Raw genomic sequence first — 13,329 nt, forward strand, 5'->3', positions numbered from 1 at the left:
TATCTTTTATCCCACGGCTGGCGTCCCCCAGGGTTCTGTCCTCTCCCCTCTCCTTTATCTCTTGTATACAGCTGATATGCCCAAGCCACCCCCACCAGTTCACCTTCTCCAATATGCTGATGACACCGCCTTCCTGGCTCTCTATCCTACCCTTCAACGGTCTCAACGTACCCTCCAAACCCACCTTAACCAGTTCACCACTTGGTGTAATCAGTGGCTCCTCCGTCTCAACCCCTCCAAAACCCAGGCAATCATCATAGGCCGTACCACTCGCTCCTTTCGCCTCCAAGATTTCTACCTCACCCTTTATGGTCGTCCTATCCAACTCACCCCCACCCTGAAATACCTTGGCCTCACCCTTGACAGACACCTCACCTGGACCCCTCATCTCCTGACCATCCAGCAGAAAGCCCATTCCCGCCTCCGCCTGCTGAAACTCCTGTCCGGCCGGACATGGGGATTGCATCCTTCTACCATCCTCCACACCTACAAATCCCTGATCCGTCCTATCCTCTGTTATGCCAGCGTCGCCTGGATCTCCGCCCCCACCCGCTTTTACAAGGCTCTCCAAATCCTTGAACGCCATGCGCTCCGCCTTGCCTTCCGTATCCGCCTTCCTTCCCCCACACGGCTCCTGTATGAACTGATCCCCTTCCCCCACCTCCTCTTGTTCCTCCAACATCTCCGCATCCTTTACATTGTTCGCAGGGTTGATCCCCCCCACCCTCTGGTTTCCTCCTTCCTCTCCACCCCCCGCCCGTTGCCGCGCCTCTATCGCTGTATCCCTCCCTCTCTCCACCTCCACACCCTCCATCTCCTTCATCAGGGCAATTTCCAACGCCTTCCCCTCCCAGATGACGAACTTCGCCGTGACATATACCCTTCCTTCCAACTATAACCCGGCCTTGTTCCCCCCCCCCCTCCCCAGGGCCCCCTTCTCCTCTTTCTTCCTTCTCCCAGAGCGGATTTTCCTCCATCCCCCCCCTCCCCTGAGACCCTGCCCCCCATACTTGCCTCTCTCCTTCCCACGTCCCTCCCTACCTGGCCCTCTTCCGAGCGCCCCCCATTCCCCTCCCCCATCTCTTCCCCTCCCTCCCTTCTTCAGGTCTCCCTCATCTCCTTGAACCTGGCAGATCCTCTGTATTGCTCATCATCAGTGTGCCACGTCAGTGTTGTGTTTCGTGCTGTTTCCCGTGTGCGTCAAGAGGTGTGATTTTAATTGTGTACTGCCTTGAGGTTCGCCGTCAGTGTTACGCTGTGTGCTATGCCATCCGTCAACACCTTTAAGCTCCAGTCATACTGTGCCTTGTGTTCTTTTAATCGTCGCAGTGTGTGGCTTTTTGTGTGTGCTACTTTTAAACAGTTTTTTATCTCCATTTTACAGTCACCCCGTTTTTTGTATATTGCCTTCCATGATGTTCTCCCTTTTTATATCTATGTTCGCCTTCTTCTCTCCTTTGCTGTTTTTAAATGTCTTCTCTTGTTTTGTTCTATGTCTTTCGGCTGAAGAGCAGCGCCTATGCTGCTGCCAGCCCGCCCCGATGGGGAATTGAAATACAATAAAGAAAAAAAAAAAAAAAAAAAAAAAAAAAAAAAAAAAAAATCTTGACTCATATCTAGAGGGTTGGATCCCCTCCTTCGAAAGCGTCAGATTGCAAAGCCTGGGCTACTCTCAGGGTGGAATCTCCGTCTTCGAAGATAGTGTGTGTCTGTCTGTCTGCTCGCTGCTGTCGCTGTTCGTTCGTTCGTTCGTTCGTTCGTCCGTCCGTCCGCCTGCTGGCTGTCCATCGCCGTCGTCGTAACCGCTGCCGCTGCCGCTGCCGCCGCCGCCGCCTGCTGTTCGTCCGCCTGTTCGCCGCCGACGCCGACGCCGACGCCGCCTGCCGTTCGCCGCTGCCCATCGCCGACGCCGACGCCGACGCCGCCTGCTGCACGTCCGTCTGTCCGTCGCCGTTCGTCTGCAATGAGTACTCCCACCTCCACCGTCATCTACACCTCCCCCTCCCCCTCTCCCACAGTCACTTCCTGGAGTGCCGCCTCTGGCCTCCCTCCTTCCACCTCCCCTTCCCTTCCTCCACTTACCCACCCCCCTATCTCCTCCCCTGCTGTATACCCACACCTCTACACCCTTCCTCCAGCCTCCACACCCTCAACAGCTCCCACTACTACCCCCGCCCTCACGTACGCCTCTGTTGCCGCCTCTGCTGCCGCCCCTCAGGTGGTTGGCTTCCCCTCTCTCACCGACCCCGTCGCTTCGTCTTCTGCATCTCCCGCACGCATCACGTTGCGCCGAGCCACCATCGCCACCACTGAACCAGCTGCTTCTCCCGGTGCCTCCACTACGCCACAGGGATCTGCCACCCGCCACCTCCCTCTCCTCCCCGTCCCTCTCCCCTCCTCCCAGCCTCCAGTCTCCAAAAAACCCCAAAAGCGCGTCCTTACCGACTCTGCTCCCGCCACTTCCCACAAGAAATCAACGCCACCTCCCCCTCCCCCTGCCGTCACCATGGACACCACCCCTCCTCCTGCCACCCCTACCTTGGCCCCCACCCTCCACACCTTTGTCCTGTCCACTCCCGATCCTAAGTTCCTCGACGCTCGTACCCTCACCAAGGAAATACGAAAGTACTTACCTGGTGCTCCCATCTCCCAACTCAATCCCCGCAGGGACTCAGTCCTTATCAAGTCCCCATCCCCATCATTTCACGCAGACCTCCTGCGAAAACTCCCACGAGTTATGTTTGGCCCCCACGCCTCTCTGACACCCTTCCTTTCCGCTTCCACTCCTCGTCAGCCCCAGCCTCCCCGTCGCCCCCCCACCTACACCGCTGTGATCACCAAGCTCAGCCCGGTGATCACAGAGGATGAAGTGTTGGTAGAATTGAACTCCCACCCGGACTTGGAAATCCGCTCTGCTCGCCGTATCCACAATGCCTCTGGTCCCACCTACCTCATGCGGGTATTCTCAGAGTCCGCCCCGTCCATAGACCATCTCCTCACCCAGGGTGCCCTGATATACCACCGTCGCCACCCTGTTGAATCCTCCAAATCCCCTCCCCAATCCTACCGTTGCCAACGGTGCCTGATGTACAATGACCACCTGACTCCCAACTGCAAAAACCCCCCCACCTGTCCCCATTGCAAGGCCTCCCACTTTCTCAAGAACTGCCCCAACCTCGCTGCTCCTCCTTCCTGTAATACCTGCAATGGCCCCCATCCCACATACTCCTACAAGTGTAAAGCTAAACCCCCTCCAGCCACCCCTGAACTTACAGTCCCAGTTCGTCCCGTCGATCCTCCTGTCCATCCTAACAATTCCCTCCGTCCACCCCCCACGGCCGAGGACATCATCCGGTTCATTACCGTTGTACTCCAAAACATTCACCCTTTTCAGCGCCCGCACACCTTCCAACAAATATCCCTTGCTGCTCGCTCTGTGTTCCACCTGAACACCTTCGCCACTTACTCCCACAACCAAGCCCACTTCACCTTCACCCGCCTCGACACCCTAGTTTAAGTCTCTTCCCTTCCCTCTCTTCCCCCCCTCCTTCCCGTCATGGCGCGGCACGAGTCTCGCATCCTCTTCCAGAACATTCGCTCCTTCCGCTCCAACAAATACCTCCTCATGCACACCCTCTCCCACCACCAGGTCGACACCTTCCTCCTGAATGAAACCTTTCTCCAGCCCCACCATTCTGTCCGCTCCTCCCCCTATATCCTTCACCGCACTGATGCTCCTGGTCCTCGTGCGCAGGGTGGAGTCGCGATTGGCCACCTTAAGCATATCCCCGTCCGGCCACAACCTCTCCTCAATGACCCCACTGAACACCTTATCCTTAGCGTCTTCTTCCCCTCCCTCACCATTACCTGTGCCACCATCTATGTCCGCTCCACTGCTCCTCTTCCTTATGACTTCATCTCACACATTGATCACACCTTCTCCACCTATGTGATTGCCGCCGACCTCAACGTCCATAGCCGCACTCCTGCTGCCCTTCGGCGGTGGCATCAGTTCCTCTCCACAATCCAGGGTGACCTTGTTCCCATTCCCCAGCACACCCGACCCGAAAGTAACACCACCCCCGATGTTGTCATTGCCTCCGCCAACCTCCTTGGGCGTATCACTGTCGCCGTCCTTGACCCCACAGGTAGCGATCACCTCCCTGTCCTTCTCACCATAACGTCTGCAAACCGCCCCCCTCCAGCTCCGCAACCTGCACCCCCTCCCAAGGTCGTCCATGACTATCGCCGTGCCAACTGGGCTGCCTACCGGGACTCCATCTCCACCCAGGTCGAAAGCCACCCTCTTACCTATCGCCATCCTGACGACATCATCCGCGCCTCGTCCTTCCTTCAGACGGTAATTACTGACGCCGTGGAGGCCCATGTTCCTACTAAAACCATCCACCCACACCGTCCCACTCTCCCTCCGCGGGCTGTCCTCCTCCTCCGTGAATCCCGCCGCCTCTATCGCTCCTTCCTCCGCACTCGTGACAGGGATACACTCCAACGCCACCGGCAAATACAGCGACACGTACGGAACCTTATTACAGCAACGAAACGCCGGGACTGGCGCCAGACCTGCACACGACTCAATGCGACCCTCCCTATCAACTCCTCCAAGTACTGGTCTGCCTTCCATCGTCTTACTGGTTCCCTTTCCGCTCCCCACTACCCCCTTCTCCATAACGATCGCCCCCTTCCAGACAACCTCAGTAAGGCCAACCACTTCGCTTCCCACCTTTCCGAGGTCTTCTCCATCCCCGATGATCCCCACTTTGATTATTCTCTTTTCCCCACCGTCATGGAACGTGCTGATACCTCAGTCGCTCCACTTGCTCCTAGTCTCCAGTACTTGGGGCAGTTGCCCCCCTCGGACGTCAACACTCCCATCACAGCACAAGACATTAAACTTCTCCTCCAGTCCAAACGCAACACGGCCCCTGGTCACGACTGTGTCACCTACCGTCACCTTCGAGAAAGCCCCTATTCCTTCCTAACTGTCCTCGCCCATCTCTATAATGTCATCCTCTCTACTGGCTTCTACCCTGACCTGTGGAAGACCTCCCGCGTCCTCCTCTTCCTCAAACCCAACAAACCCCCTTCTGCCGCCTCTTCCTATCGTCCCATCTGCCTCACCTCCGTCTTCAGTAAGGTCCTTGAATCCATCCTCTCCCACCGTATTCATCGGCACCTTGCTCAACACCACCTCCTCCCCCTTACCCAGTGTGGCTTCCGACCCTCCTTCTCTGCTGATGACCAACTCCTCAACCTTGTTCACCTTCTGTCCCTCCAGCTCAACTCCCATCGCTCCGCCATTTTTGTTTCCCTTGACCTCCAAAATGCCTATGACCGTGTCTGGCATCCCGGTCTCCTCTTTAAACTCCAAACCTACGCCCTGCCTATCAATTTTGTCCGTCTGGTCGCTTCCTTCCTCTCGCACCGTCCTTCCTATGTCGCCCTCCACAACACCAACTCCCGTATCTTTTATCCCACGGCTGGCGTCCCCCAGGGTTCTGTCCTCTCCCCTCTCCTTTATCTCTTGTATACAGCTGATATGCCCAAGCCACCCCCACCAGTTCACCTTCTCCAATATGCTGATGACACCGCCTTCCTGGCTCTCTATCCTACCCTTCAAAGGTCTCAACGTACCCTCCAAACCCACCTTAACCAGTTCACCATTTGGTGTAACCAGTGGCTCCTCCGTCTCAACCCCTCCAAAACCCAGGCAATCATCATAGGCCGTACCACTCGCTCCTTCCGCCTCCAAGATTTCTACCTCACCCTTTATGGTCGTCCTATCCAACTCACCCCCACCCTGAAATACCTTGGCCTCACCCTTGACCGACACCTCACCTGGACCCCTCATCTCCTGACCATCCAGCAGAAAGCCCATTCCCGCCTCCGCCTGCTGAAACTCCTGTCCGGCTGGACATGGGGATTGCATCCTTCTACCATCCTCCACACCTACAAATCCCTCATCCGTCCTATCCTCTGTTATGCCAGCGTCGCCTGGATCTCCGCCCCCACCCGCTTTTACAAGGCTCTCCAAATCCTTGAACGCCATGCGCTCCGCCTTGCCTTCCGTATCCGCCTTCCTTCCCCCACACGGCTCCTGTATGAACTGATCCCCTTCCCCCACCTCCTCTTGTTCCTCCAACATCTCCGCATCCTTTACATTGTTCGCAGGGTTGATCCCCCCCACCCTCTGGTTTCCTCCTTCCTCTCCACCCCCCGCCCGTTGCCACGCCTCTATCGCTGTATCCCTCCCTCTCTCCACCTCCACACCCTCCATCTCCTTCAACAGGGCAATTTCCAACGCCTCCCCCTCCCGGATGACGAACTTCGCCGTGACATATACCCTTCCTTCCAACTATAACCCGGCCTTGTTCCCCCCCCCCCCTCCCCAGGGCCCCCTTCTCCTCTTTCCTCCTTCTCCCAGAGCGGATTTTCCTCCATCCCCCCCTCCCCTGAGACCCTGCACCCCATACTTGCCTCTCTCCTTCCCACATCCCTCCCTACCTGGCCCTCTTCTGAGCGCCCCCCATTTCCCCTCCCCCATCTCTTCCCCTCCCTCCCTTCTTCAGGTCTCCCTCATCTCCTTGAACCTGGCAGATCCTCTGTATTGATCAACATCAGTGTGCCACGTCAGTGTTGTGTTTCGTGCTTTTCTCGTGTGCGTCAAGAGGTGTGATTTTAATTGTGTGCTGCCTGGAGGTTCGCCGTCAGTGCTACGCTGTGTGCTATGCCAGCCGTCGACACCTTTATGCTCCAGTCATACTGTGCCTTGTGTTTCTTTTAATCGTCGCAGTGTGTGGCCTTTTGTGTGTGCTACTTTTAAACAGTTTTTTATCTCCATTTTACAGTCACCCCGTTTTTTGTATATTGCCTTCCATGATGTTCTCCCTTTTTATATCTATGTTCGCCTTCTTCTCTCCTTTGCTGTTTTTAAATGTCTTCTATTGTTTTTGTTCTATGTCTTTCGGCTGAAGAGCAGCGCATATGCTGCTGCCAGCCCGCCCCGATAGGGGAATTGAAATACAATAAAGAAAAAAAAAAAAAAAAAAAAAACTTGACTCATGTTTCATACCTTAATATATATTACGATGTTCATTGTCCCCAGGTGTCTTCTGAAGAAGATAGATTTATATCTATTGAAACCTAGGTAAAGATTACTTTATCCTTTGCAATTGGTCGGCTGTTCTTAGTCTGATTTACGTGGAACCATTGCTGTAGCGCAGCTATGTTTAAAATACTGAAATTCTTACCTGCCGAGGTATCAAAAGCTGCATCCAGGTATATGGACATCAAATTAAAAATTGTGAAAGCAGGTATGGCTATTGACTTTAATCACCAGTGCCTAGAGAAAGACATTATCCCTGATTATGTGAAGGCGTACGTAAATTTTAAACAGTGTAACAGGGTGCCTTCTATTAAAAAGAAGCTAGTGCATTTAGTCATTTCCGAGAGCATAGTAAATTTGTACAAGAAAAAAGATGTCCTTAATAGTGAAGCCTACTGTATACACCTATTTTTAACTAAAGCCTTTAAAGATCTTTGTAATTTTCAAATTGACCACCTGTGGAATAGTATTAATGAATGGCTCTCTAATCGTAAAGAAATAATCAAGGCCAGACATGAAAGAAAGCTTTTAAAGTTTAGTAATAGGACCACAAGTAAAAGTGATAATACAGCAGACAGTAGTGTTAAGCACCTATTTTACGATAGAGTACTAAATAAAACCAATATCTCTTTTACGCAGGCCGAAAATGACTTGTTGTGTAAAGGCCTTAAATATAACTTGCCTGCTAAACTCGATAAATATCCAGTTATTTGTAATCTCATTGTAGATCTAAAAATCGGTTTAGAATCTCTGAAATTAGAGAAAACGGAGCAAGTCAAATGTGCCTACGAATGTAACAACATAATAGAAAAAGAAATTAAATTATCTCCTAATAAGCAATCGGGCGAATATAGTATAATAAAAAGCATTAATCATAAACTTAGAGAGCACGACGCATTAATCACTAAGAGTGACAAAGGGAACACCGTGGTCGTGGCTTATAAAAATGAATATATAGAGAAGACTGTAAAGTTTTTTGAGGAAAACGACATCACTGAGGTTACTATAGATCCTACTACTGAACTGCAAAATGAAATCCGGCGTACTTTAACGAATTCCGTCAGCTTGTTCAATAAGTTCCAAAAGAAAGGGCTTATAAATATGAACCCTAAACCACCAGTGCTTAGAAGTCAGTTTAAACTGCATAAACAAAATCACCCGATCCGCCCTATAGTGAATGGTATAGGCAGTCCACATCACACACTTGCTAGGCACCTCCATTTTAAAATTAAAGATGCTTTCACTTTTGAAAATAATTTTTCTGTAAAAAACAGTAAGGAATTAATTCACAATATTCAATCTATAAGTTGTACACCTGACACTAGGCTGGTGTCCTTTGACATCGTCAGCCTTTACACAAATGTTCCGGTTGATGAAACCATAGACCTTGTAAAAGAGAATCTTCTTAAACACAAAAAATTAAGTGAAACTCAGATTGCCGAACTCATTGGTTTGCTCAAGGTCATTTTAAAATACAATTACTTCACATTTAACGGGAAAATGTATGTACAACCAGATGGTCTAGCTATGGGTAGCCCCCTCGCCGGTATTCTAGCAGAGGTTTTCATTAACGCCCTAGAAACAACGTTCTTCAATTCAAGTTCAGAATTATGCCACAAGATCCGCTATTATGCACGGTATGTTGATGACATTTTCATTGCTTTTGATGGCACTGATCATGAGCTAGAGCATCTCTTTAACACTTTCAACGGTTTGCATGAAAAAATTTCCTTCACTAAAGAACTTCAAAATGATAAACGTGAACTTAATTTTCTCGATTTAACAATTTCTATAGAAGATAATTCCTTCCATTTTAATATCTTCCGCAAGGAAACATATTCTGATAATGTCATTCCTGCTGACTCAACCCATCCAAAAGCTCATAAATTGGCATTTTTTCATTCCGCCATTCACCGAATGGTAACCACTCCTTTATCTCCTGCGGATCAAAAAAAAGGAATTGAATGTCATCAAAGCGATTGCGGTTAATAATGGGTATAACCAGAATATGATCGACTACCTGCTCAATAAGAAAATCTCCCAAAAATGTTCGACTTTGAGAAATATTCTCCCCACGGATACCACAGAAACTAAAAAATTTATTTCCATCCCTTTCCTGGGTAACTTATCGTATAGGATTAAACGTCTTCTGAATAAAAAATATAACTGTAACGTCGCCTTTTCTACAGATAACAGTTTAAAAAGAAATCTTGTACAGTCAGTAGAGATTGCCAGCGATTGGTTTTCTAATTCAGGTATTTACAAGCTAACCTGTAATAACTGCCCCTCTTATTATATTGGTCAAACCGGCAGAGCTGTGAAAACACGATACAAAGAACATCTGTTAGGTAAAAAAGGAACGAATATTCGCAACTCTACCTTTGCTGAACACCTCTTATTAACTGGCCATACGCCTAAACAGTTAGAAGACACGGTTATCCTACATAGACAGGTCAAAGGACGGAGACTAGATCTGTGGGAAGAGCTATTTATTTTTAAACATCTAGAGCTCAAAGACGGCAATATTCTGAATGATCAGTTGAACCTTGCCTGTAAACAATTTTTCGAAGGCTTTAAACCCATACTGTGTAATATATAACATTATTGTTAGTAACCTCAGTAGTCTATTTCCTCAGGAAGCTATAATGCACTTTCAAATCCTCCAGTTTACTATCGTTTATATAATGTGTTCTTTTCACGATATATGGCTGCCACTACAGCGGCCCTCATGTAATTTTCTCTTATTCTACATTACGTAGTAACTGGATTGTAGACCAGCTCTCGTAATTTTCTTAAAAGCCATTACTGATTGTTCTTGATGGTTTGACTTATATACGTTCTATGGGCTTCACTAATATGGTAATATAACTTTATAATTTGGCTATATAGACCACTGCATGTAACTCACGGCGGAAGCGCCACCTGTCTTTTTGATGTATGTATCTACGTTATTGTTCCTATACCTCCCACAATGTCATAACGGGAGTGTCAAATGCTTGCCAATTTGTCTATTATCACTCTATTTAAGAACGCAATTAAAATTGATGTTTCAAATGTTACTTCAGTACGCCTATCGGCACATAGTCCGCGACATGAGCGCCACCTGCCCTGGCCGCTGTGCTACTACGCTGGCCGATTTTACTCAGTCGCTTAGGCGCTCTGCAACTTCTATGTACCTATTTTATTTGTTTGACAAACCCTGGTGTCAGGGCTATATTTTATATGATTAATGTAACTATGCAGATGTTTGCCTAAACGATAAGGACGTATCACTTCATGTTGTTATAATATTGTAAGTACCAAGAATCTTTCTCACATCTTGTAATACAATATTTTCCTAATATATGTTAAACTTTATTCTTGACTCATGTTTCATACCTTAATATATATTACGATGTTCATTGTCCCCAGGTGTCTTCTGAAGAAGATAGATTTATATCTATTGAAACCTAGGTAAAGATTACTTTATCCTTTGCAATTGGTCGGCTGTTCTTAGTCTGATTTACGTGGAACCATTGCTGTAGCGCAGCTATGTTTAAAATACTGAAATTCTTACCTGCCGAGGTATCAAAAGCTGCATCCAGGTATATGGACATCAAATTAAAAATTGTGAAAGCAGGTATGGCTATTGACTTTAATCACCAGTGCCTAGAGAAAGACATTATCCCTGATTATGTGAAGGCGTACGTAAATTTTAAACAGTGTAACAGGGTGCCTTCTATTAAAAAGAAGCTAGTGCATTTAGTCATTTCCGAGAGCATAGTAAATTTGTACAAGAAAAAAGATGTCCTTAATAGTGAAGCCTACTGTATACACCTATTTTTAACTAAAGCCTTTAAAGATCTTTGTAATTTTCAAATTGACCACCTGTGGAATAGTATTAATGAATGGCTCTCTAATCGTAAAGAAATAATCAAGGCCAGACATGAAAGAAAGCTTTTAAAGTTTAGTAATAGGACCACAAGTAAAAGTGATAATACAGCAGACAGTAGTGTTAAGCACCTATTTTACGATAGAGTACTAAATAAAACCAATATCTCTTTTACGCAGGCCGAAAATGACTTGTTGTGTAAAGGCCTTAAATATAACTTGCCTGCTAAACTCGATAAATATCCAGTTATTTGTAATCTCATTGTAGATCTAAAAATCGGTTTAGAATCTCTGAAATTAGAGAAAACGGAGCAAGTCAAATGTGCCTACGAATGTAACAACATAATAGAAAAAGAAATTAAATTATCTCCTAATAAGCAATCGGGCGAATATAGTATAATAAAAAGCATTAATCATAAACTTAGAGAGCACGACGCATTAATCACTAAGAGTGACAAAGGGAACACCGTGGTCGTGGCTTATAAAAATGAATATATAGAGAAGACTGTAAAGTTTTTTGAGGAAAACGACATCACTGAGGTTACTATAGATCCTACTACTGAACTGCAAAATGAAATCCGGCGTACTTTAACGAATTCCGTCAGCTTGTTCAATAAGTTCCAAAAGAAAGGGCTTATAAATATGAACCCTAAACCACCAGTGCTTAGAAGTCAGTTTAAACTGCATAAACAAAATCACCCGATCCGCCCTATAGTGAATGGTATAGGCAGTCCACATCACACACTTGCTAGGCACCTCCATTTTAAAATTAAAGATGCTTTCACTTTTGAAAATAATTTTTCTGTAAAAAACAGTAAGGAATTAATTCACAATATTCAATCTATAAGTTGTACACCTGACACTAGGCTGGTGTCCTTTGACATCGTCAGCCTTTACACAAATGTTCCGGTTGATGAAACCATAGACCTTGTAAAAGAGAATCTTCTTAAACACAAAAAATTAAGTGAAACTCAGATTGCCGAACTCATTGGTTTGCTCAAGGTCATTTTAAAATACAATTACTTCACATTTAACGGGAAAATGTATGTACAACCAGATGGTCTAGCTATGGGTAGCCCCCTCGCCGGTATTCTAGCAGAGGTTTTCATTAACGCCCTAGAAACAACGTTCTTCAATTCAAGTTCAGAATTATGCCACAAGATCCGCTATTATGCACGGTATGTTGATGACATTTTCATTGCTTTTGATGGCACTGATCATGAGCTAGAGCATCTCTTTAACACTTTCAACGGTTTGCATGAAAAAATTTCCTTCACTAAAGAACTTCAAAATGATAAACGTGAACTTAATTTTCTCGATTTAACAATTTCTATAGAAGATAATTCCTTCCATTTTAATATCTTCCGCAAGGAAACATATTCTGATAATGTCATTCCTGCTGACTCAACCCATCCAAAAGCTCATAAATTGGCATTTTTTCATTCCGCCATTCACCGAATGGTAACCACTCCTTTATCTCCTGCGGATCAAAAAAAGGAATTGAATGTCATCAAAGCGATTGCGGTTAATAATGGGTATAACCAGAATATGATCGACTACCTGCTCAATAAGAAAATCTCCCAAAAATGTTCGACTTTGAGAAATATTCTCCCCACGGATACCACAGAAACTAAAAAATTTATTTCCATCCCTTTCCTGGGTAACTTATCGTATAGGATTAAACGTCTTCTGAATAAAAAATATAACTGTAACGTCGCCTTTTCTACAGATAACAGTTTAAAAAGAAATCTTGTACAGTCAGTAGAGATTGCCAGCGATTGGTTTTCTAATTCAGGTATTTACAAGCTAACCTGTAATAACTGCCCCTCTTATTATATTGGTCAAACCGGCAGAGCTGTGAAAACACGATATAAAGAACATCTGTTAGGTAAAAAAGGAACGAATATTCGCAACTCTACCTTTGCTGAACACCTCTTGTTAACTGGCCATACGCCTAAACAGTTAGAAGACACGGTTATCCTACATAGACAGGTCAAAGGACGGAGACTAGATCTGTGGGAAGAGCTATTTATTTTTAAACATCTAGAGCTCAAAGACGGCAATATTCTGAATGATCAGTTGAACCTTGCCTGTAAACAATTTTTCGAAGGCTTTAAACCCATACTGTGTAATATATAACATTATTGTTAGTAACCTCAGTAGTCTATTTCCTCAGGAAGCTATAATGCACTTTCAAATCCTCCAGTTTACTATCGTTTATATAATGTGTTCTTTTCACGATATATGGCTGCCACTACAGCGGCCCTCATGTAATTTTCTCTTATTCTACATTACGTAGTAACTGGATTGTAGACCAGCTCTCGTAATTTTCTTAA

Source organism: Schistocerca piceifrons, chromosome 1, assembly GCF_021461385.2.
Source record: "Schistocerca piceifrons isolate TAMUIC-IGC-003096 chromosome 1, iqSchPice1.1, whole genome shotgun sequence".
NCBI lineage: Eukaryota > Metazoa > Arthropoda > Insecta > Orthoptera > Acrididae > Schistocerca > Schistocerca piceifrons.